The sequence below is a fragment of the Amia ocellicauda genome, unplaced genomic scaffold, assembly GCF_036373705.1.
Source record: "Amia ocellicauda isolate fAmiCal2 unplaced genomic scaffold, fAmiCal2.hap1 HAP1_SCAFFOLD_139, whole genome shotgun sequence".
Classification (NCBI taxonomy): Eukaryota; Metazoa; Chordata; class Actinopteri; order Amiiformes; family Amiidae; genus Amia; species Amia ocellicauda.
In genome coordinates, this window is record NW_027102702.1 from 39074 (window position 1) to 55864 (window position 16791).

The 16791-nt window shown below is 46.4% G+C and overlaps 13 non-coding genes and 34 pseudogenes across 13 annotated transcripts; all 47 read left to right on the top strand.

The window, feature by feature from the left end:
• The first annotated feature begins 208 nt into the window (after positions 1-208).
• Positions 209-326, top strand: LOC136722535 (uncharacterized; annotated as a pseudogene).
• A 216-nt stretch (positions 327-542) lies between these two features.
• Positions 543-661, top strand: LOC136722589 (uncharacterized; annotated as a pseudogene).
• A 224-nt stretch (positions 662-885) lies between these two features.
• On the top strand, positions 886-1004 carry LOC136722577 (uncharacterized; annotated as a pseudogene).
• A 215-nt stretch (positions 1005-1219) lies between these two features.
• LOC136722477 (uncharacterized) lies at positions 1220-1338 on the top strand (annotated as a pseudogene).
• Positions 1339-1558: 220 nt separating this feature from the next.
• Positions 1559-1677, top strand: LOC136722464 (uncharacterized; annotated as a pseudogene).
• A 556-nt stretch (positions 1678-2233) lies between these two features.
• LOC136722513 (uncharacterized) lies at positions 2234-2351 on the top strand (annotated as a pseudogene).
• Positions 2352-2569: 218 nt separating this feature from the next.
• On the top strand, positions 2570-2688 carry LOC136722556 (uncharacterized; annotated as a pseudogene).
• Positions 2689-2898: 210 nt separating this feature from the next.
• Positions 2899-3017, top strand: LOC136722504 (uncharacterized; annotated as a pseudogene).
• A 216-nt stretch (positions 3018-3233) lies between these two features.
• On the top strand, positions 3234-3352 carry LOC136722515 (uncharacterized; annotated as a pseudogene).
• A 210-nt stretch (positions 3353-3562) lies between these two features.
• On the top strand, positions 3563-3681 carry LOC136722549 (uncharacterized; annotated as a pseudogene).
• A 223-nt stretch (positions 3682-3904) lies between these two features.
• Positions 3905-4023, top strand: LOC136722546 (uncharacterized; annotated as a pseudogene).
• Positions 4024-4243: 220 nt separating this feature from the next.
• Positions 4244-4362, top strand: LOC136722591 (5S ribosomal RNA). Its single transcript, XR_010806339.1, has one exon. It is a non-coding gene; the product is annotated as a 5S ribosomal RNA (ribosomal RNA).
• A 211-nt stretch (positions 4363-4573) lies between these two features.
• On the top strand, positions 4574-4692 carry LOC136722600 (uncharacterized; annotated as a pseudogene).
• A 551-nt stretch (positions 4693-5243) lies between these two features.
• Positions 5244-5362, top strand: LOC136722507 (uncharacterized; annotated as a pseudogene).
• A 219-nt stretch (positions 5363-5581) lies between these two features.
• On the top strand, positions 5582-5700 carry LOC136722615 (5S ribosomal RNA). Its single transcript, XR_010806346.1, has one exon. It is a non-coding gene; the product is annotated as a 5S ribosomal RNA (ribosomal RNA).
• Positions 5701-5916: 216 nt separating this feature from the next.
• Positions 5917-6035, top strand: LOC136722461 (5S ribosomal RNA). Its single transcript, XR_010806327.1, has one exon. It is a non-coding gene; the product is annotated as a 5S ribosomal RNA (ribosomal RNA).
• Positions 6036-6253: 218 nt separating this feature from the next.
• Positions 6254-6372, top strand: LOC136722566 (5S ribosomal RNA). Its single transcript, XR_010806336.1, has one exon. It is a non-coding gene; the product is annotated as a 5S ribosomal RNA (ribosomal RNA).
• A 210-nt stretch (positions 6373-6582) lies between these two features.
• LOC136722598 (uncharacterized) lies at positions 6583-6700 on the top strand (annotated as a pseudogene).
• A 224-nt stretch (positions 6701-6924) lies between these two features.
• LOC136722610 (5S ribosomal RNA) lies at positions 6925-7043 on the top strand. Its single transcript, XR_010806341.1, has one exon. It is a non-coding gene; the product is annotated as a 5S ribosomal RNA (ribosomal RNA).
• A 211-nt stretch (positions 7044-7254) lies between these two features.
• On the top strand, positions 7255-7373 carry LOC136722601 (uncharacterized; annotated as a pseudogene).
• A 551-nt stretch (positions 7374-7924) lies between these two features.
• LOC136722497 (uncharacterized) lies at positions 7925-8043 on the top strand (annotated as a pseudogene).
• A 219-nt stretch (positions 8044-8262) lies between these two features.
• LOC136722617 (5S ribosomal RNA) lies at positions 8263-8381 on the top strand. Its single transcript, XR_010806347.1, has one exon. It is a non-coding gene; the product is annotated as a 5S ribosomal RNA (ribosomal RNA).
• Positions 8382-8597: 216 nt separating this feature from the next.
• LOC136722585 (5S ribosomal RNA) lies at positions 8598-8716 on the top strand. Its single transcript, XR_010806338.1, has one exon. It is a non-coding gene; the product is annotated as a 5S ribosomal RNA (ribosomal RNA).
• Positions 8717-8934: 218 nt separating this feature from the next.
• LOC136722618 (5S ribosomal RNA) lies at positions 8935-9053 on the top strand. The gene has a single exon (XR_010806348.1). It is a non-coding gene; the product is annotated as a 5S ribosomal RNA (ribosomal RNA).
• Positions 9054-9263: 210 nt separating this feature from the next.
• Positions 9264-9381, top strand: LOC136722599 (uncharacterized; annotated as a pseudogene).
• A 224-nt stretch (positions 9382-9605) lies between these two features.
• LOC136722650 (uncharacterized) lies at positions 9606-9723 on the top strand (annotated as a pseudogene).
• Positions 9724-9939: 216 nt separating this feature from the next.
• On the top strand, positions 9940-10058 carry LOC136722588 (uncharacterized; annotated as a pseudogene).
• A 220-nt stretch (positions 10059-10278) lies between these two features.
• On the top strand, positions 10279-10397 carry LOC136722643 (uncharacterized; annotated as a pseudogene).
• Positions 10398-10607: 210 nt separating this feature from the next.
• Positions 10608-10726, top strand: LOC136722514 (uncharacterized; annotated as a pseudogene).
• A 225-nt stretch (positions 10727-10951) lies between these two features.
• Positions 10952-11070, top strand: LOC136722567 (uncharacterized; annotated as a pseudogene).
• Positions 11071-11286: 216 nt separating this feature from the next.
• Positions 11287-11405, top strand: LOC136722524 (uncharacterized; annotated as a pseudogene).
• A 210-nt stretch (positions 11406-11615) lies between these two features.
• LOC136722563 (uncharacterized) lies at positions 11616-11734 on the top strand (annotated as a pseudogene).
• Positions 11735-11953: 219 nt separating this feature from the next.
• LOC136722644 (uncharacterized) lies at positions 11954-12072 on the top strand (annotated as a pseudogene).
• A 225-nt stretch (positions 12073-12297) lies between these two features.
• On the top strand, positions 12298-12416 carry LOC136722621 (5S ribosomal RNA). Its single transcript, XR_010806351.1, has one exon. It is a non-coding gene; the product is annotated as a 5S ribosomal RNA (ribosomal RNA).
• Positions 12417-12632: 216 nt separating this feature from the next.
• LOC136722590 (uncharacterized) lies at positions 12633-12751 on the top strand (annotated as a pseudogene).
• A 210-nt stretch (positions 12752-12961) lies between these two features.
• On the top strand, positions 12962-13080 carry LOC136722620 (5S ribosomal RNA). Its single transcript, XR_010806350.1, has one exon. It is a non-coding gene; the product is annotated as a 5S ribosomal RNA (ribosomal RNA).
• A 210-nt stretch (positions 13081-13290) lies between these two features.
• On the top strand, positions 13291-13409 carry LOC136722500 (uncharacterized; annotated as a pseudogene).
• Positions 13410-13625: 216 nt separating this feature from the next.
• Positions 13626-13744, top strand: LOC136722557 (uncharacterized; annotated as a pseudogene).
• Positions 13745-13969: 225 nt separating this feature from the next.
• On the top strand, positions 13970-14088 carry LOC136722633 (5S ribosomal RNA). The gene has a single exon (XR_010806359.1). It is a non-coding gene; the product is annotated as a 5S ribosomal RNA (ribosomal RNA).
• Positions 14089-14304: 216 nt separating this feature from the next.
• On the top strand, positions 14305-14423 carry LOC136722592 (uncharacterized; annotated as a pseudogene).
• A 210-nt stretch (positions 14424-14633) lies between these two features.
• On the top strand, positions 14634-14752 carry LOC136722613 (5S ribosomal RNA). The gene has a single exon (XR_010806344.1). It is a non-coding gene; the product is annotated as a 5S ribosomal RNA (ribosomal RNA).
• A 210-nt stretch (positions 14753-14962) lies between these two features.
• LOC136722637 (uncharacterized) lies at positions 14963-15081 on the top strand (annotated as a pseudogene).
• Positions 15082-15293: 212 nt separating this feature from the next.
• Positions 15294-15412, top strand: LOC136722491 (5S ribosomal RNA). Its single transcript, XR_010806330.1, has one exon. It is a non-coding gene; the product is annotated as a 5S ribosomal RNA (ribosomal RNA).
• A 216-nt stretch (positions 15413-15628) lies between these two features.
• Positions 15629-15747, top strand: LOC136722516 (uncharacterized; annotated as a pseudogene).
• A 210-nt stretch (positions 15748-15957) lies between these two features.
• Positions 15958-16076, top strand: LOC136722604 (uncharacterized; annotated as a pseudogene).
• A 220-nt stretch (positions 16077-16296) lies between these two features.
• Positions 16297-16415, top strand: LOC136722501 (uncharacterized; annotated as a pseudogene).
• A 210-nt stretch (positions 16416-16625) lies between these two features.
• LOC136722484 (uncharacterized) lies at positions 16626-16744 on the top strand (annotated as a pseudogene).
• The last annotated feature ends 47 nt before the right edge of the window (positions 16745-16791 follow it).

The following is a 16791-nucleotide window of genomic DNA, read 5'->3' on the forward strand; positions in this document are numbered from 1 at the left end:
CTGGGTAACTTCAGCGTAGCTCCTAATACTCTCTATCTGTCTGGAGGAGATATAATTGAAGTATTGTACACGTACCCGGCTACTTTCAACTGCCTTTGCTGCACTGATATTTTTCCGTCCATTTTCCATATTTTTTTTTTTTTTTTTTGCTGGAAGTTCCGTCAATACCCGCCAGCCTTTAAGAGACATCATGCAGCCAGGCCTCTTGGCTTGCGGCCTCACCGTCCTGAACGCGCCCGATCTGATCAGATCTCTGAAGCTAACGGGGCAGGGCCTGGTCAGTACTTGGATGGGTGACCTCCTGGAAATACCAGGTGCTGCAAGCTTTTTACGTCTCCTGGGTAACTTCATCATAGCTCTTAATACTCTCTTTCAGTCTGTAGGAGATATTATTGAAGAATTGTACACGTACCCGGCTACTTTCAAAACCCTTTGCTGCACTGATATTTTTCCCTCCATTTTTCTTTTTTCTTTTTTTTTTTGCTGGAAGTTCCGTCAATACCCGCCAGCCTTGAAGAGACATCATGCAGCCAGGCATCTCGGCTTGCGGCCACACCATCCTGAACGCGCTTGATCTCGTGAGATCTCGGAAGCTAAACGAGGCAGGACCTGGTCAGTACATGAATGTGAGACCTCCTGGAAATACCTAGTGCTGCAAGCTTTTACGTCTCCTGGGTAACTTTATTGTAGCTCTTAATACTCTCTCTCTGTCTGGAGGAGATATAATTGAAGTATTGTACACGTATCCAGCTACTGTCAACACCCTTTGCTGCACTGATATTTTTCCATCCATTTTTCTTTTTTCTTTTTTTATATTTTTTTTTTGCTGGAAGTTCCGTCAATACCCGCCAACCTTTAAGAGACATCATGCAGCCAGGCATCTCGGCTTGCGGCCACACCATCCTGAACTCGCCCGATCTCGACAGATCTTGGAAGCTAAACTGGGCAGGACCTGGTCAGTACATGAATGTGAGACCTCCTGGAAATACCTGGTGCTGCAAGCTTTTACGTCTCCTGGGTAACTTTATCGTAGCTCTTAATACTCTCTATCTGTCTGGAGGAGATATAATTGAAGTATTGTACACGTACCCAGCTACTGTAAACACCCTTTGCTGCACTGATATTTTTCCATCCATTTTTCTTTTTTTTTTTTTTTTTTGCTGGAAGTTCCGTCAATACCCGCCAACCTTTAAGAGACATCATGCAGCCAGGCCTCTTGGATTGCGGCCACACTGTCCTGAATGCACCCGATCTCGTCAGATCTCGGAAGCTAAATGGAGCAGGGCCTGGTCAGTACTTGGATGGGAGACCTCCTAGAAATACCAGGTGCTGCAAGCCTTTTACGTCTCCTGGGTAACTTCATCGTAGCTCTTAATACTCTCTTTCTGTCTCCAGGAGATATAATTGAAGAATTGTACACGTACCCGGCTACTTTCAACACCCTTTCCTGCACTGATATTTTTCCCTCCATTTTTCTATTTTTTTTTTTTTTTTTTTTGCTGGAAATTCCGTCAATACCCGCCAGCCTTTAAGAGACATCATGCAGCCAGACATCTCGGCTTGCGGCCACACCGTCCTGAACGCGCCCGATCTCGTCAGATCTCGGAAGCTAAACGGGGCAGGACCTGGTCAGTACTTGAATGTGAGACCTCCTGGAAATACCTGGTGCTGCAAGCTTTTACGTCTCCTGGGTAACTTTATCGTAGCTCTTAATACTCTCTATCTGTCTGCAGGAGATATAATTGAAGAATTGTACACGTACCCGGCTACCTTCAACACGCTTTGCTGCACTGATATTTTTCCCTCCATTTTTCTTTTTTCTTTTGTTTTTTCCTGGAAGTTCCATCAATACCCTCCAGCCTTTAAGAGACATCATGCAGCCAGGCCTCTTGGCTTGAGGCCACACCGTCCTGAAGACGCAAGATCTCGTCAGATCTCGGAAGAAAAACTGGGCAGGGCCTCGTCAGTAATTGGATGGGTGACCTCCTGGAAATACCAGGTGCTGAAAGCTTTTTACGTCGACCTGGGTAACTTCATCGTAGCTCTTAATACTCTCTTTCTGTCTCCAGGAGATATAATTGAAGAATTGTACACGTACCCGGCTACTTTCAACACCCTTTCCTGCACTGATATTTTTCCCTCCATTTTTCTATTTTTTTTTTTTTTTTTTTTTGCTGGAAGTTCCGTCAATACCCGCCAACCTTTAAGAGACATCATGCAGCCAGGCCTTTCGGCTTGTGGCCACACCGTCCTGAACGCGCCCGATCTCGTCAGATCTCGAAAGCTATCGGGGCAGGGCCTGGTCAGTACTTGGATGGGAGACCTCCTGGAAATACCTGGTGCTGCAAGCTTTTACGTCTCCTGGGTAACTTTATCGTAGCTCTTAATTCTCTCTTTCTGTCTGGAGGAGATTTAATTGAAGAATTGTACACGTACCCAGCTACTGTCAACACCCTTTGCTGCACTGATATTTTTCCATCCATTTTTCTTTTTTTTTTTTTTTTTTTTTGCTGGAAATTCCGTCAATACCCGCCAGCCTTTAAGAGACATCATGCAGCCAGGCCTTTCGGCTTGTGGCCACACCGTCCTGAACGCGCCCGATCTTGTCAGATCTCGGAAGCTAAACGGGGCAGGACCTGGTCAGTACTTAAATGTGAGACCTCCTGGAAATACCAGGTGCTGCCAGCTTTTTACGTCTCCTGGGGAACTTCATCGTAGCTCTTAATACTCTCTTTCTGTCTGGAGAAGATATAATTGAAGAATTGTACACGTACCCGGCTACTTTCAACACCCTTTGCTGCACTTGTATTTTTCCCTCTATTTTTCTTTTTTTTTTTTGCTGGCAGTTCCGTCAATACCCGCCAGCCTTTAAGAGACATCATGCAGCCAGGCATCTCGGCTTGCGGCCACACCATCCTGAACGCGCCCGATCTCGTCAGATCTCGGAAGCTAAACGGGGCAGGACCTGGTCAGTACATGAATGTGAGACCTCCTGGAAATACCTGGTGCTGCAAGCTTTTACATCTTCTGGGTAACTTTATCGTAGCTCTTAATACTCTCTATCTGTCTGGAGGAGATATAATTGAAGTATTGTACACGTACCCAGCTACTGTCAACACCCTTTGCTGCACTGATATTTTTCCATCAATTTTTCTTTTTTTTTTTTTTTTTTTGCTGGAAGTTCCGTCAATACCCGCCAACCAATAAGAGACATCATGCAGCCAGGCCTCTTGGCTTGTAGTCACACCGTCCTGAACGCGCCCGATCATATCAGATTTCGGAAGCTAAACGGGGCAGGGCCTGGTCAGTACTTGGATGTGTGACCTCCTGGAAATACCAGGTGCTGCAAGCTTTTTACGTCTCCTGGGTAACTGCATCGTAGCTCTTAATACTCTCTTTCTGTCTCCAGGAGATATTATTGAAGAATTGTACACGTACCCGGCTACTTTCAACACCCTTTGCTGCACTGGTATATTTCCCTCTATTTTTCTTTTTTTTTTTTGCTGGCAGTTCCGTCAATACCCGCCAGCCTTTAAGAGACATCATGCAGCCAGGCATCTCGGCTTGCGGCCACACCATCCTGAACGCGCCCGATCTCGTCAGATCTCGGAAGCTAAACGGGGCAGGACCTGGTCAGTACATGAATGTGAGACCTCCTGGAAATACCTCGTGCTGCAAGCTTTTACGTCTCCTGGGTAACTTTATCGTAGCTCTTAATACTCTCTTTCTGTCTCCAGGAGATATAATTGAAGAATTGTACACGTACCCGGCTACTGTCAACATCCTTTGCTGCACTGATATTTTTCCATCCATTTTTTTATTTTTATTATTATTTATTTTTTCTGCTGGAAGTTCCGTCAATACCCGCCAACCTTTAAGAGACATCATGCAGCCAGGCCTCTTGGCTTGCGGCCACACCGTCCTAAACGCCCCCAATCTCGTCAGATCTCGGAAGCTAAACGGGGCAGGGCCTGGTCAGTACTTGGATTGTTGACCTCCTGGAAATACCAGGTGCTGCAAGCTTTTTACGTCTCCTGGGTAACTTCATCGTAGCTCTTAATACTCTCTTTCAGTCTGGAGGAGATATAATTGAAGAATTGTACACGTACCCGGCTACTTTCAACACCCTTTCCTGCACTGATATTTTTCCCTCCATTTTTCTATTTTTTTTTTTTTTTTTTTTGCTGGAAATTCCGTCAATACCCGCCAGCCTTTAAGAGACATCATGCAGCCAGGTATCTCGGCTTGCGGCCACACCATCCTGAACGCGCCCGATCTCATCAGATCTCGGAAGCTAAACGGGGCAGGGCCTGGTCAGTACTTTGATGGGAGACCTCCTGGAAATACCAGGTCCTGCAAGCTTTTTACGTCTCCTGGGTAACTTCATCGTAGCTCTTAATACTCTCTTTCTGTCTCCAGGAGATATAATTGAAGAATTGTACACGTACCCAGCTACTTTCAACACCCTTTGCTGCACTGGTATATTTCCCTCTATTTTTCTTTTTTTTTTTTTGCTGGCAGTTCCGTCAATACCCGCCAGCCTTTAAGAGACATCATGCAGCCAGGCATCTCGGCTTGCGGCCACACCATCCTGAACTCGCCCGATCTCGTCAGATCTTGGAAGCTGAACGGGGCAGGACCTGGTCAGTACATGAATGTGAGACCTCCTGGAAATACCTCGTGCTGCAAGCTTTTACGTCTCCTGGGTAACTTTATCGTAGCTCTTAATACTCTCTATCTGTCTGGAGGAGATATAATTGAAGTATTGTACACGTACCCAGCTACTGTCAACACCCTTTGCTGCACTGATATTTTTCCTTCCATTTTTCTTTTTCTTTTACTTTTTGCTGGAAGTTCCGTCAATACCCGCCAGCCTTCAAGAGACATCATGCAGCCGGGCCTCTCGGCTTTCGGCCACACCGTCCTGAACGCGCATGATATCGTCAGATCTCGGAAGCTTAACGGGGCAGGACCTGGTCAGTACTTGAATGTGAGACCTCCTGGAAATACCAGGTGCTGCAAGCTTTTACGTCTCCTGGGTAACTTTATCGTAGCTCTTAATACTCTCTTTCAGTCTGCAGGAGATATAATTGAAGAATTGTACACGTACCCGGCTACTTTCAACACCCTTTCCTGCACTGATATTTTTCCCTCCATTTTTCTATTTTTTTTTTTTTTTTTTTGCTGGAAGTTCCGTCAATACCCGCCAACCATTAAGAGACATCATGCAGCCAGGCCTTTCGGCTTGTGGCCACACCGTCCTGAATGCGCCCGATCTCGTCAGATCTCGGAAGCTAAACGGGGCACGGCCTGGTCAGTACTTGGATGGGAGACTTCATAGAAATACCAGGTGCTGCAAGCTTTTTACGTCTCCTGGGTAACTTCATCGTAGCTCTTAATACTCTCTTTCTGTCTCCAGGAGATATAATTGAAGAATTGTACACGTACCCGGCTACTTTCAACACCCTTTCCTGCACTGATATTTTTCCCTCCATTTTTCTATTTTTTTTTTTTTTTTTTTGCTGGAAGTTCCGTCACTACCCGCCAACCTTTAAGAGACATCATGCAGCCAGGCCTTTCGGCTTGTGGCCACACCGTCCTGAATGCGCCCGATCTCGTCAGATCTCGGAAGCTAAACGGGGCAGGGCCTGGTCAGTAGTTGGATGGGAGACCTCCTAGAAATGCCAGGTGCTGCAAGCCTTTTACGTCTCCTGGGTAACTTCATCGTAGCTCTTAATACTCTCTTTCTGTCTGGAGGAGATATAATTGAAGTATTGTACACGTACCCAGCTACTGTCAACACCCTTTGCTGCACTGATATTTTTCCATCCATTTTTCTTTTTTTTTTTTTTTTTTGCTGGAAGTTCCGTCAATACCCGCCAACCTTTAAGAGACATCATGCAGCCAGGCCTCTCGGCTTGCGGCCACACCGTCCTGAATGCGCCCGATCTCATCAGATCTCGGAAGCTAAACGGGGCAGGGCCTGGTCAGTACTTGGATGGGAGACCTCTTAGAAATACCAGGTGCTGCAAGCCTTTTACGTCTCCTGGGTAACTTTATCGTAGCTCTTAATACTCTCTATCTGTCTGGAGGAGATATAATTGAAGTATTGTACACGTACCCAGCTACTGTCAACACCATTTGCTGCACTGATATTTTTCCATCCATTTTTCTTTTTTTTTTTTTTTTTTTTGCTGGAAGTTCCGTCAATACCCGCCAACCTTTAAGAGGCATCATGCAGCCAGGCCTTTCGGCTTGTGGCCACACCGTCCTGAATGCGCCCGATCTCGTCAGATCTCGGAAGCTAAACGGGGCAGGGCCTGGTCAGTACTTGGATGGGAGACCTCCTAGAAATACCAGGTGCTGCAAGCTTTTTACGTCTCCTGGGTAACTTCATCGTAGCTCTTAATACTCTCTTTCTGTCTCCAGGAGATATAATTGAAGAATTGTACACGTACCCGGCTACTTTCAACACCCTTTGCTGCACTGGTATATTTCCCTCTGTTTTTCTTTTTTTTTTTTGCTGGCAGTTCCGTCAATACCCGCCAGCCTTTAAGAGACATCATGCAGCCAGGCATCTCGGCTTGCGGCCACACCATCCTGAACGCGCCCGATCTCGTCAGATCTCGGAAGCTAACGGGGCAGGGCCTGGTCAGTACATGAAAGTGAGACCTCCTGGAAATACCTAGTTCTGCAAGCTTTTACGTCTCCTGGGTAACTTTATCGTAGCTCTTAATACTCTCTCTCTGTCTGGAGGAGATATAATTGAAGTATTGTACACGTATCCAGCTACTGTCAACACCCTTTGCTGCACTGATTTTTTTCCATCCATTTTTCTTTTTTCTTTTTTTATTTTTTTTTTTTGCTGGAAGTTCCGTCAATACCCGCCAACCTTTAAGAGACATCATGCAGCCAGGCCTTTCGGCTTGTGGCCACACCGTCCTGAATGCACCCGATCTCGTCAGATCTCGGAAGCTAAACGGGGCAGGGCCTGGTCAGTACTTTGATGGGAGACCTCCTGGAAATACCAGGTCCTGCAAGCTTTTTACGTCTCCTGGGTAACTTCATCGTAGCTCTTAATACTCTCTTTCTGTCTCCAGGAGATATAATTGAAGAATTGTACACGTACCCAGCTACTTTCAACACCCTTTGCTGCACTGGTATATTTCCCTCTATTTTTCTTTTTTTTTTTTTGCTGGCAGTTCCGTCAATACCCGCCAGCCTTTAAGAGACATCATGCAGCCAGGCATCTCGGCTTGCGGCCACACCATCCTGAACTCGCCCGATCTCGTCAGATCTTGGAAGCTGAACGGGGCAGGACCTGGTCAGTACATGAATGTGAGACCTCCTGGAAATACCTCGTGCTGCAAGCTTTTACGTCTCCTGGGTAACTTTATCGTAGCTCTTAATACTCTCTATCTGTCTGGAGGAGATATAATTGAAGTATTGTACACGTACCCAGCTACTGTCAACACCCTTTGCTGCACTGATATTTTTCCTTCCATTTTTCTTTTTCTTTTACTTTTTGCTGGAAGTTCCGTCAATACCCGCCAGCCTTCAAGAGACATCATGCAGCCGGGCCTCTCGGCTTTCGGCCACACCGTCCTGAACGCGCATGATATCGTCAGATCTCGGAAGCTTAACGGGGCAGGACCTGGTCAGTACTTGAATGTGAGACCTCCTGGAAATACCAGGTGCTGCAAGCTTTTACGTCTCCTGGGTAACTTTATCGTAGCTCTTAATACTCTCTTTCAGTCTGCAGGAGATATAATTGAAGAATTGTACACGTACCCGGCTACTTTCAACACCCTTTCCTGCACTGATATTTTTCCCTCCATTTTTCTATTTTTTTTTTTTTTTTTTTGCTGGAAGTTCCGTCAATACCCGCCAACCATTAAGAGACATCATGCAGCCAGGCCTTTCGGCTTGTGGCCACACCGTCCTGAATGCGCCCGATCTCGTCAGATCTCGGAAGCTAAACGGGGCACGGCCTGGTCAGTACTTGGATGGGAGACTTCCTAGAAATACCAGGTGCTGCAAGCTTTTTACGTCTCCTGGGTAACTTCATCGTAGCTCTTAATACTCTCTTTCTGTCTCCAGGAGATATAATTGAAGAATTGTACACGTACCCGGCTACTTTCAACACCCTTTCCTGCACTGATATTTTTCCCTCCATTTTTCTATTTTTTTTTTTTTTTTTTTGCTGGAAGTTCCGTCACTACCCGCCAACCTTTAAGAGACATCATGCAGCCATGCCTTTCGGCTTGTGGCCACACCGTCCTGAATGCGCCCGATCTCGTCAGATCTCGGAAGCTAAACGGGGCAGGGCCTGGTCAGTAGTTGGATGGGAGACCTCCTAGAAATGCCAGGTGCTGCAAGCCTTTTACGTCTCCTGGGTAACTTCATCGTAGCTCTTAATACTCTCTTTCTGTCTGGAGGAGATATAATTGAAGTATTGTACACGTACCCAGCTACTGTCAACACCCTTTGCTGCACTGATATTTTTCCATCCATTTTTCTTTTTTTTTTTTTTTTTTGCTGGAAGTTCCGTCAATACCCGCCAACCTTTAAGAGACATCATGCAGCCAGGCCTCTCGGCTTGCGGCCACACCGTCCTGAATGCGCCCGATCTCATCAGATCTCGGAAGCTAAACGGGGCAGGGCCTGGTCAGTACTTGGATGGGAGACCTCTTAGAAATACCAGGTGCTGCAAGCCTTTTACGTCTCCTGGGTAACTTTATCGTAGCTCTTAATACTCTCTATCTGTCTGGAGGAGATATAATTGAAGTATTGTACACGTACCCAGCTACTGTCAACACCATTTGCTGCACTGATATTTTTCCATCCATTTTTCTTTTTTTTTTTTTTTTTTTTGCTGGAAGTTCCGTCAATACCCGCCAACCTTTAAGAGGCATCATGCAGCCAGGCCTTTCGGCTTGTGGCCACACCGTCCTGAATGCGCCTGATCTCGTCAGATCTCGGAAGCTAAACGGGGCAGGGCCTGGTCAGTACTTGGATGGGAGACCTCCTAGAAATACCAGGTGCTGCAAGCTTTTTACGTCTCCTGGGTAACTTCATCGTAGCTCTTAATACTCTCTTTCTGTCTCCAGGAGATATAATTGAAGAATTGTACACGTACCCGGCTACTTTCAACACCCTTTGCTGCACTGGTATATTTCCCTCTGTTTTTCTTTTTTTTTTTTGCTGGCAGTTCCGTCAATACCCGCCAGCCTTTAAGAGACATCATGCAGCCAGGCATCTCGGCTTGCGGCCACACCATCCTGAACGCGCCCGATCTCGTCAGATCTCGGAAGCTAACGGGGCAGGGCCTGGTCAGTACATGAAAGTGAGACCTCCTGGAAATACCTAGTTCTGCAAGCTTTTACGTCTCCTGGGTAACTTTATCGTAGCTCTTAATACTCTCTCTCTGTCTGGAGGAGATATAATTGAAGTATTGTACACGTATCCAGCTACTGTCAACACCCTTTGCTGCACTGATTTTTTTCCATCCATTTTTCTTTTTTCTTTTTTTTTTTTTTTTTTTTGCTGGCAGTTCCGTTAATACCCGCCAGCCTTTAAGAGACATCATGCAGCCAGGCATCTTGGCTTGCGGCCACACCATCCTGAACGCGCCCGATCTCGTCAGATCTCGGAAGCTAACAGGGCAGGGTCTGGGCAGTACTTGGATGGGAGACCTCCTAGAAATACCAGGTGCTGCAAGCTTTTTACGTCTCCTGGGTAACTTCATCATAGCTCTTAATACTCTCTTTCAGTCTGTAGGAGATATTATTGAAGAATTGTACACGTACCCGGCTACTTTCAAAACCCTTTGCTGCACTGATATTTTTCCCTCCATTTTTCTTTTTTCTTTTTTTTTTTGCTGGAAGTTCCGTCAATACCCGCCAGCCTTAAAGAGACATCATGCAGCTGGGCCTCTCGGCTTTCGGCCACACCGTCCTGAATGCGCATGATATCGTCAGATCTCGGAAGCTAAACGGGGCAGGACCTGGTCAGTACTTGAATGTGAGACCTCCTGGAAATACCAGGTGCTGCAAGCTTTTACGTCTCCTGGGTAACTTTATCGTAGCTCTTAATACTCTCTTTCAGTCTGCAGGAGATATAATTGAAGAATTGTACACGTACCCGGCTACTTTCAACACCCTTTCCTGCACTGATATTTTTCCCTCCATTTTTCTATTTTTTTTTTTTTTTCTTTTTGCTGGAAGTTCCGTCAATACCCGCCAACCTTTAAGAGACATCATGCAGCCAGGCCTTTCGGCTTGTGGCCACACCGTCCTGAATGCGCCCGATCTCGTCAGATCTTGGAAGCTAAACGGGGTAGGGCCTGGTCAGTACTTGGATGGGAGACCTCCTAGAAATACTAGGTGCTGCAAGCTTTTTACGTCTCCTGGGTAACTTCATCGTAGCTCTTAATACTCTCTTTCTGTCTCCAGGAGATATAATTGAAGAATTGTACACGTACCCGGCTACTTTTAACACCCTTTGCTGCACTGGTATATATCCCTCTATTTTTCTTTTTTTTTTTTGCTGGCAGTTCCGTCAATACCCACCAACCTTTAAGAGACATCATGCAGCCAGGCCTTTCTGCTTGTGGCCACACCGTCCTGAATGCGACCGATCTCGTCAGATTTCTGAAGCTAAACGGGGCAGGGCCTGGTCAGTACTTGGATGGGAGACCTCCTAGAAATACCAGGTGCCGCAAGCTTTTTACGTCTCCTGGGTAACTTCATCGTAGCTCTTAATACTCTCTCTCTGTCTGGAGGAGATATAATTGAAGTATTGTACACGTATCCAGCTACTGTCAACACCCTTTGCTGCACTGATATTTTTCCATCCATTTTTCTTTTTTCTTTTTTTATATTTTTTTTTTGCTGGAAGTTCCGTCAATACCCGCCAACCTTTAAGAGACATCATGCAGCCAGGCATCTCGGCTTGCGGCCACACCGTCCTGAAGACGCAAGATCTCGTCAGATCTCGGAAGAAAAACTGGGCAGGGCCTGGTCAGTAATTGGATGGGTGACCTCCTGGAAATACCAGGTGCTGAAAGCTTTTTACATCTCCTGGGTAACTTCAGCGTAGCTCTTAATACTCTCTTTCTGTCTCCAGGAGATATAATTGAAGAATTGTACACGTACTAGGCTACTTTCAACACCCTTTGCTGCACTGATATTTTTCCCTCCATTTTTCTTTTTATTTTATTTTTTTGCTGGAAGTTCCGTCAATATCCGCCAGCCTTTAAGAGACATCATGCAGCCAGGCCTCTTGGCTTGTAGTCACACCGTCCTGAACGCTCCCGATCATATCAGATTTCGGAAGCTAAACGGGGCAGGGCCTGGTCAGTACTTGGATGTGTGACCTCCTGGAAATACCAGGTGCTGCAAGCTTTTTACGTCTCCTGGGTAACTTCATCGTAGCTCTTAAAACTTTCTTTCTGTCTCCAGGAGATATAATTGAAGAATTGTACACGTACCCGGCTACTTTCAACACCCTTTGCTGCACTGGTATATTTCCCTCTATTTTTCTTTTTTTTTTTTGCTGGCAGTTCCGTCAATACCCGCCAGCCTTTAAGAGACATCATGCAGCCAGGCATCTTGGCTTGCGGCCACACCATCCTGAACGCGCCCGATCTCGTCAGATCTCGGAAGCTAAACGGGGCAGGACCTGGTCAGTACATGAATGTGAGACCTCCTTGAAATACCTCGTGCTGCAAGCTTTTACGTCTCCTGGGTAACTTTATCGTAGCTCTTAATACTCTCTATCTGTCTGGAGGAGATATAATTGAAGAATTGTACATGTACCCGGCTACTTTCAACACCCTTTGCTGCACTGATATTTATCCCTCCCTTTTTCTATTTTTTTTTTTTTTTTTTTTGCTGGAAGTTCCGTCAATACTTGCCAGCCTTTAAGAGACATCATGCAGCCAGGTCTCTTGGCTTGCGGCCACACCGTCCTGAACGCGCCTGATCTCATCATATCTCGGAAGCTAAACGGGGCAGGGCCTGGTCAGTACTTGGATGGGTGACCTCCTGGAAATGCCAGGTGCTGCAAGCTTTTTACGTCTCCTGGGTAACTTCATCGTAGCTCTTAATACTCTCTTTATGTCTGGAGGAGATATAATTGAAGAATTGTACACATACCCGGCTACTTTCAAAACCCATTACTGCACTGATATTTTTCCCTCCATTTTTCTTTTTCTTTTTTTTTTTTTTTTTTTTTGCTGGAAGTTCCGTCAATACCCGCCAACCTTTAAGAGACATGATGCAGCCAGACCTCTCGGCTTGCGGCCACACCGTCCTGAATGCGCCCGATCTCGTCAGATCTCGGAAGCTAAACGGGGCAGGGCCTGGTCAGTACTTGGATGGGAGACCTCCTAGAAATACCAGGTGCTGCAAGCCTTTTACGTCTCCTGGGTAACTTCATCGTAGCTCTTAATACTCTCTTTCTGTCTCCAGGAGATATAATTGAAGAATTGTACACGTACTAGGATACTTTCAACACCCTTTGCTGCACTGATATTTTTCCCTCCATTTTTCTTTTTATTTTATTTTTTTGCTGGAAGTTCCGTCAATATCCGCCAGCCTTTAAGAGACATCATGCAGCCAGGCCTCTTGGCTTGTAGTCACACCGTCCTGAACGCGCCCGATCATATCAGATTTCGGAAGCTAAACGGGGCAGGGCCTGGTTAGTACATGAATGTGAGACCGCCTGGAAATACCTAGTGCTGCAAGGTTTTACGTCTCCTGGGTAACTTTATCGTAGCTCTTAATTCTCTCTTTCTGTCTGGAGGAGATATAATTGAAGAATTGTACACGTACCCGGCTACTTTCAACACCCTTTGCTGCACTGGTATTTCTCCCTCCATTTCTCTTTTTTTTTTTTGCTGGATGTTCCGTCAAAACCCGCCAACCATTAAGAGACATCATGCAGCCCGGCCTCTTGGCTTTGCAGCCACACCGTCCTGAACGCCCCCGATCTCGTCAGATCTCGGAAGCTAAACGGGGCAGGGCCTGGTCAGTACTTGGATGGGAGACCTCCTGGAAATACCAGGTGCTGCAAGCTTTTTACGTCTCCTGGGTAACTTCATCGTAGCTCTTAAAACTCTCTTTCTGTCTCCAGGAGATATAATTGAAGAATGGTACACGTACCCGGCTACTTTCAACACCCTTTGCTGCACTGGTATTTCTCCCTCCATTTCTCTTTTTTTTTTTTGCTGGATGTTCCGTCAAAACCCGCCAACCATTAAGAGACATCATGCAGCCAGGTCTCTTGGCTTGCGGCCACACCGTCCTGAACGCGCCTGATCTCATCATATCTCGGAAGCTAAACGGGGCAGGGTCTGGCCAGTACTTGGTTGGGTGACCTCCTGGAAATACCAGGTGCTGCAAGCTTTTTACGTCTCCTGGGTAACTTCATCGTAGCTCTTAATACTCTCTTTCAGTCTGGAGGAGATATTATTGAAGAATTGTACACGTACCCGGCTACTTTCAACAGCCTTTGCTGCACTGATATTTCTCCCTCCATTTTTCTTTTTTTCTTTTTTTTTTTGCTGGAAGTTCCGTCAATACCCACCAGCCTAAAGAGACATCATGCAGCCGGGCCTCTCGGCTTTCGGCCACACCGTCCTGAACGCGCCCGATATCGTCAGATCTCGGAAGGTAAAAGGGGCAGGGCCTGGTCAGTACTTGGATGGGTGACCTCCTGGAAATGCCAGGTGCTGCAAGCTTTTTACGTCTCCTGGGTAACTTCATCGTAGCTCTTAATACTCTCTTTATGTCTGGAGGAGATATAATTGAAGAATTGTACACATACCCGGCTACTTTCAAAACCCATTACTGCACTGATATTTTTCCCTCCATTTTTCTTTTTCTTTTTTTTTTTTTTTTTTTTTGCTGGAAGTTCCGTCAATACCCGCCAACCTTTAAGAGACATCATGCAGCCAGACCTCTCGGCTTGCGGCCACACCGTCCTGAATGCGCCCGATCTCGTCAGATCTCGGAAGCTAAACGGGGCAGGGCCTGGTCAGTACTTGGATGGGAGACCTCCTAGAAATACCAGGTGCTGCAAGCCTTTTACGTCTCCTGGGTAACTTCATCGTAGCTCTTAATACTCTCTTTCTGTCTCCAGGAGATATAATTGAAGAATTGTACACGTACTAGGATACTTTCAACACCCTTTGCTGCACTGATATTTTTCCCTCCATTTCTCTTTTTATTTTATTTTTTTGCTGGAAGTTCCGTCAATATCCGCCAGCCTTTAAGAGACATCATGCAGCCAGGCCTCTTGGCTTGTAGTCACACCGTCCTGAACGCGCCCGATCATATCAGATTTCGGAAGCTAAACGGGGCAGGGCCTGGTTAGTACATGAATGTGAGACCGCCTGGAAATACCTAGTGCTGCAAGGTTTTACGTCTCCTGGGTAACTTTATCGTAGCTCTTAATTCTCTCTTTCTGTCTGGAGGAGATATAATTGAAGAATTGTACACGTATCCGGCTACTTTCAACACCCTTTGCTGCACTGGTATTTCTCCCTCCATTTCTCTTTTTTTTTTTTGCTGGATGTTCCGTCAAAACCCGCCAACCATTAAGAGACATCATGCAGCCCGGCCTCTTGGCTTTGCAGCCACACCGTCCTGAACGCCCCCGATCTCATCAGATCTCGGAAGCTAAACGGGGCAGGGCCTGGTCAGTACTTGGATGGGAGACCTCCTGGAAATACCAGGTGCTGCAAGCTTTTTACGTCTCCTGGGTAACTTCATCGTAGCTCTTAAAACTCTCTTTCTGTCTCCAGGAGATATAATTGAAGAATGGTACACGTACCCGGCTACTTTCAACACCCTTTGCTGCACTGGTATTTCTCCCTCCATTTCTCTTTTTTTTTTTTGCTGGATGTTCCGTCAAAACCCGCCAACCATTAAGAGACATCATGCAGCCCGGCCTCTTGGCTTGCAGCCACACCGTCCTGAACGCCCCCGATCTCATCAGATCTTGGAATTTAAACGGGGCAGGGCCTGGTCAGTACTTGGATGGGTGACCTCCTGGAAATGCCAGGTGCTGCAAGCTTTTTACGTCTCATGGGTAACTTCATCGTAGCTCTTAATACTCTCTTTCTGTCTCCAGGAGATATAATTGAAGAATTGTACACGTACCCGGCTACTTTCAACACCCTTTCCTGCACTGATATTTTTCCCTCCATTTTTCTTTTTTTTTTTTTTGCTGGAAATTCCGTCAATACCCGCCAGCCTTTAAGAGACATCATGCAGCCAGGCCTCTTGGCTTGCGGCCACACCGTCCTGAACGCGCCCGATCTCGTCAGATCTCGGAAGCTAAACGGGGCAGGGCCTGGTCAGTACTTGGATGGGAGACCTCCTAGAAATACCAGGTGCTGCAAGCCTTTTACGTCTCCTGGGTAACTTCATCGTAGCTCTTAATACTCTCTTTCTGTCTCCAGGAGATATAATTGAAGAATTGTACACGTACTAGGCTACTTTCAACACCCTTTGCTGCACTGATATTTTTCCCTCCATTTTTCTTTTTATTTTATTTTTTTGCTGGAAGTTCCGTCAATATCCGCCAGCCTTTAAGAGACATCATGCAGCCAGGCTTCTTGGCTTGTAGTCACACCGTCCTGAACGCGCCCGATCATATCAGATTTCGGAAGCTAAACGGGGCAGGGCCTGGTCAGTACTTGGATGTGTGACCTCCTGGAAATACCAGGTGCTGCAAGCTTTTTACGTCTCCTGGGTAACTTCATCGTAGCTCTTAAAACTCTCTTTCTGTCTCCAGGAGATATAATTCAAGAATTGTACACGTACCCGGCTACTTTCAACACCCTTTGCTGCACTGGTATATTTCCCTCTATTTTTCTTTTTTTTTTTTGCTGGCAGTTCCGTCAATACCCGCCAGCCTTTAAGAGATATCATGCAGCCAGGCCTCTTGGCTTGCAGCCACACCATCCTGAACGCGCCCCATCTCGTCAGATCTCGGAAGCTAAACGGGTCAGGACCTGGTCAGTACATGAATGTGAGACCTCCTTGAAATACCTCGTGCTGCAAGCTTTTACGTCTCCTGGGTAACTTTATCGTAGCTCTTAATACTCTCTATCTGTCTGGAGGAGATATAATTGAAGAATTGTACATGTACCCGGCTACTTTCAACACCCTTTGCTGCACTGATATTTTTCCCTCCCTTTTTCTATTTTTTTTTTTTTTTTTTTTTGCTGGAAGTTCCGTCAATACTTGCCAGCCTTTAAGAGACATCATGCAGCCAGGTCTCTTGGCTTGCGGCCACACCGTCCTGAACGCGCCTGATCTCATCATATCTCGGAAGCTAAACGGGGCAGGGTCTGGCCAGTACTTGGTTGGGTGACCTCCTGGAAATACCAGGTGCTGCAAGCTTTTTACGTCTCCTGGGTAACTTCATCGTAGCTCTTAATACTCTCTTTCAGTCTGGAGGAGATATTATTGAAGAATTGTACACGTACCCGGCTACTTTCAACACCCTTTGCTGCACTGGTATTTCTCCCTCCATTTCTCTTTTTTTTTTTTGCTGGAAATTCCGTCAATACCCGCCAGCCTTTAAGAGACATCATGCAGCCAGGCATCTCGGCTTGCTGCCACACCATCCTGAACGCGCCCGATCTCGTCAGATCTCGGAAGCTAAACGGGGTAGGACCTGGTCAGTACTTGAATGTGAGACCTCCTGGAAATACCTGGTGCTGCAAGCTTTTACGTCTCCTGGGTAACTTTATCGTAGCTCTTAATACTCTCTTTC